Here is a 4831-nt window from a genome sequence, read left to right on the forward strand (position 1 = left end):
GGGAGGCAAGAATGTTGCCGAAGATAACACAAATCATCAAGGGACAAGGATGGTATTTCCCATCATGAATTCAATTCATATCCTGGAAGAGCTTGGAATGATGATGATGATCACGACACATTTGTCGAGAGATTTCACGAAGATGTAATCGATCGACGATGACATCATGTCAAACAATGATGAAGTGAAAGGTTATTGGAACCAAGGGTACGACACAAACTCGAAACCAAGCTTGTTGTTCAAGGCAAAATGATATGAGGATGAGGATCGACGTAAGGTTAGTTCATCGTCGAACTCCGAGAATAAGGACCAGGTAGCACAGTTAGAATCGTCACGACAATGATATAGCCAAACAGGCTAGGAATGGCGTGATCGGGTACAAACTCGTACTTATAGAAGCTTACTGAAGAGTTGTTGAACCGTAGAGCGGACTCGGTTCAGTTATCGGGGTCTTTGAGTGTTCAATAACTTAGAGCCCGCGAAAAATTGGAATCAGTGGGAAGGTAGCACTTGATGAAGAACTCATAAAAAGTTATGCAGTTCCATGATAATCTCGAGATACCAGGGGGGTAATACTCGACACAAGATCAAAGTAAAGGTTGGACTGGTGTATTGATCCATAGAAGACAATTGTTTTAACTTGTCCGAGAAATGAGATCAAAGAAGAACAATCATGGTCGGAACCACGATTGCAGAAGGCCAGATCCTAGATATAAGATGAACTTATACCAAAGGAATAATTCATTTAAGAGAAGCTTTAATTATAAGATCTACATAGTGTCCATGGGCATGAACACAAGTTCAAGGTCGACTCCCACTTCTCCAATGCATAACCTTTCATTCACTTCTCACGTTCGATGAAGTTGCAGTGTTGAAATTTTATCTGGTGAAGCACCAGAAGAGTATGACTCGTGAAAACTTTCGGGTTCACACGGTTTAGAGAAGGCATATGTTCAACCCATAGGGGCTTCTTAGAAACATATACCACAAGTTTCAAGAGTAAATAACACAAGCCCGAAAGCAGAGCATGGTTGGCCAAGCAGAGGATACAACTGAACAAAGGCATTATGTATCAGGGGAAGAAATCACAAAGTGATCAAATGTGAAGGACACTATCGGATAACAATCCAACAAAGGACTTGATGGTCCACAAAGGATCTGATACGAGTATCGGTACTCAACTAGAGGAAGAAGAATGCAAGGAGATCAGATTATAGAAACAACTGACTAACTCAATTGTCAAATGCAAAGGAATTATGATTTCCAAATCAAGGGATCAGAAGCAATGCTCTGATTAGGGATGGATAAGTTGAATAGCCTTAGGGTACAATCAACGACAATTGGATTGGTCGAGAACCAATTCCAGTTAAAAGAATGGAAGCTCAGCCGGAAAGGTAATTTATAAGGATCAATGATGATTGCGTGTATTCGCAGAATATTGAGTCAACAGACTCAAAATTATAATGACAAGGAATGTCATTAAGACTACGAGACTTATGGGATTAACCATAATGCAAGCAAGCAAGAATTTCAAGAGCCAAAGGCTCCAGAGGATTTTCGGAAGATCGAATATTATTTTGAAGACTTTTGTGAAACACATGAACAACTGGGGATGATCGGATACTCGACAAGTGCGAGGATTTATTTGAAGGGGTATTCAAGTGACAAAGAACAGCAAGGCAGTAAGCTCAAGGGATTATCGAAACAACGACGAGTTTTTCAGGGTATCTTGTAATAACAAGACCACTGGGGATGAATGTAAGAATAACAAATGCAAGTAGTTATCCATAAGGGTTTGCGGTGGAAGGTGAATTGCAAACGCGATGAACACAAGTTCTCGGGTTAACAGCGGAGAGTATCTTCAGGGTCTTCTGGTGCAGCAGACGATCATTAGTAATAAGGGGCTCTCCGGGTGAAAGTGATAACGAGATCCTAATGTTAGATTTAGTAAACTTCATTTAACCCGAATAGAGGAGAGATCAGAGTCCCGGAGTAAAGGTCGAGGAGTAAAAGATCCTAGTACCACCCGATGGCGACGTGGGCCCATAAGGCACACAGCCAAGTTAGTAAAAGTTTTTGCAATGTCTAGACTCGACTTCGGCCAAGGAGTGTGGAAGGGGGATTCCTACAGGCAGTCGGCTCTGATACCAACTTGTGACGCCCCCGATTGAATCGTACACTAATCATGCACGCAAACGTGTACGATCAAGATCAGGGACTCACGGGAAGATATCACAACACAACTCTAAAACATAAATAAGTCATACAAGCATCATAATACAAGCCAGGGGCCTCGAGGGCTCGAATACAAGTGCTCGATCATAGACGAGTCAGCGGAAGCAACAATATCTGAGTACAGACATAAGTTAAACAAGTTTGCCTTAAGAAGCTAGCACAAACTGGGATACAGATCGAAAGAGGCGCAGGCCTCCTGCCTGGGATCCTCCTAAACTACTCCAGGTCGTCGTCAGCGGGCTGCACGTAGTAGTAGGCACCTCCGGTGTAGTAGTCGTCATCGACGATGGCGTCTGGCTCCTAGGCTCCATCGTCTGGTTGCAGCAATCGAGTAGAGATAGGGGGGAAAAGGGGAAACAATGCAACCGTGAGTACTCATCCAAAGTACTCGCAAGCAAGGAGCTACACTACATATGCATGGATATATGTGTAAAGGGCCATATCAGGGGACTGAACTGCAGAATGCCATAATAAGAGGGGGATAGCTAGTCTTATCGAAGACTACGCTTCTGGTCACCTTCGTCTTGCAACAGGTAGAAGAGGGTAGGTTGAAGTCCTCCAAGTAACATCACATAGCAATAATCCTACCCGGTGATCCCCTCCTCGTATCCCTGAGAGAGAGCGACCACCGGTTGTATCTGGCACTTGGAAGGGTGTGTTTTATTAAGTATCCGGTTCTAGTTGTCATAAGGTCAAGGTACAACTCCAAGTCGTCCTGTTACCGAAGATCACGACTATTCGAATAGATTAACTTCCCTGCAGGGGTGCACCAACTTACCCAGCATGCTTGATCCCATTTGGCCGGACACACTTTCCTGGGTCATGCCCGCCCGCGGAAGATCAACACATCGCAGCCCCACCTAGGCTCAACGAAGAGGCCAGCACATCGGTCTAAACCTAAGCGCGCAGGGGTCTGGGCCCATCGCCCTGAGCACACCTGCACCCTGCGTACGCGGCCGGAAGCAGACCTAGCCTAGTGGCGTTCCAGTCCAATCCGGCGCGCGCCGCTCAGTCGCTGACGTCACGAAGTGCTTCGGCTGATACCACGACGCTGGGATACCCATAACTACTCCCACGTAGATGGTTAGTGCGTATAGGCTCGTAGCCAACTCAGATCAAATACCAAGATCTTGTTAAGCGTGTTAAGTATCCGCGAACGCCGAACAGGGCCAGGCCCACCTCTCTCCTAGGCGGTCTCAACCTGCCCTGTCGCTCCGCCACAAAGATCCACTCGCGGGTGCTCCACCAGCCGACCCGATTTTAGCCTCCACATGTATCATGTATAAGTATATAGTATATACCCGTGATCACCTCCCAAGTGATCACGGCCCGATAGTATAGCACAGCAGACGGACAAGAATGTAGGGCCACAGATGGAAATACTAGCATCCTATACTAGGCAAGTAGGAATACAGGTAAAGGTATCAACAAAAGTAGCAAAGACAGGCTATGCATCAGGGTAGGAATAACGGAAAGCAGTAACATGCTACACTACTCTAATGCAAGCAGTACAGAGGAGAGTAGGCGATATCTGGTGATCAAGGGGGGGGGGCTTGCCTGGTTGCTCTGGCAAGAGAGAGGGATCGTCAACTCCGTAGTCGAACTGGGCAGCAGCAGCGTCGGTCTCGTAGTCTACCGGAGAGAAGAGGGGGAAGAAACAATAAATATAATGCAAACATAAGCATGACGGTGCATGACAAGACAAGTAACGGTGCTAGGGGTGCCCTAGCATGGTATGAGGTGGTACCGGTTAAGGGGGGAAACATCCGGGAAAATATCCCCGGTGTTTCGTGTTTTCGGGCAGAGGAGCCGGAGGGGGGAAAGTTGCGGGTTCGATAGGTTAGGGGGTGTGGCGGACGAACGAGTTGCGTATCCGGGATCGTCTCGTTGTTCTGAGCAACTTTCATGTTGAAAATATTTTAATCCGAGTTACGGATTAAAAGATATGATTTTCTAAAGATTTTATTAATTTCTGGAATTTAGTTAATTATTTAATTAATTCGAAAAATGGATTTATGACGTCAGCATGATGTCATGCTGACATCAGCAGTCAACAGAGTTGACTTGGTCAACCTGACATGTGGGTCCAGTGGGACCCACCTGTCATTCTCTGTTTAGGTTAATTACATATTAGTTAATTTAATTACTATTTAATTAACCTAACTAGTTAATTAAATTAATTAAACCAGATTAATTAACTTAATTAATTCATTAGATAATTAATTAATTAATAATTAATTTTATTAAATCATTTTTATTTTTATTTATTATTTTTATTTTTAATTCCTTTTTTTTAATAAAACGTTATGGGGCGTGGGCCCCTCTGGTCAGTGGCACAGGGGGCCATAGCGGGTATGCGGGCGCTGGGCGCAAAGCGGGGCGGGGACCGATCGGGCACCCGCATAGAAGGGGGCGAGGCCATGGCCAGTGGCGGCCCCATGGCAGGTGACCACCGGCGGCGGCGACGGATGAGCACCGGAGCGCTGCGGTGGCGGACCGGCGTAAGGCCGGTGGCCAGGGACTGCGGGCGCGCGAGCCGATGGCCAGGTGCCGGCACGAGCGTGAGGGGGCGCGGGTGGGGGGAGCGGGGTCATCG

Source organism: Triticum dicoccoides, chromosome 1B (assembly GCF_002162155.2).
Source record: "Triticum dicoccoides isolate Atlit2015 ecotype Zavitan chromosome 1B, WEW_v2.0, whole genome shotgun sequence".
NCBI lineage: Eukaryota > Viridiplantae > Streptophyta > Magnoliopsida > Poales > Poaceae > Triticum > Triticum dicoccoides.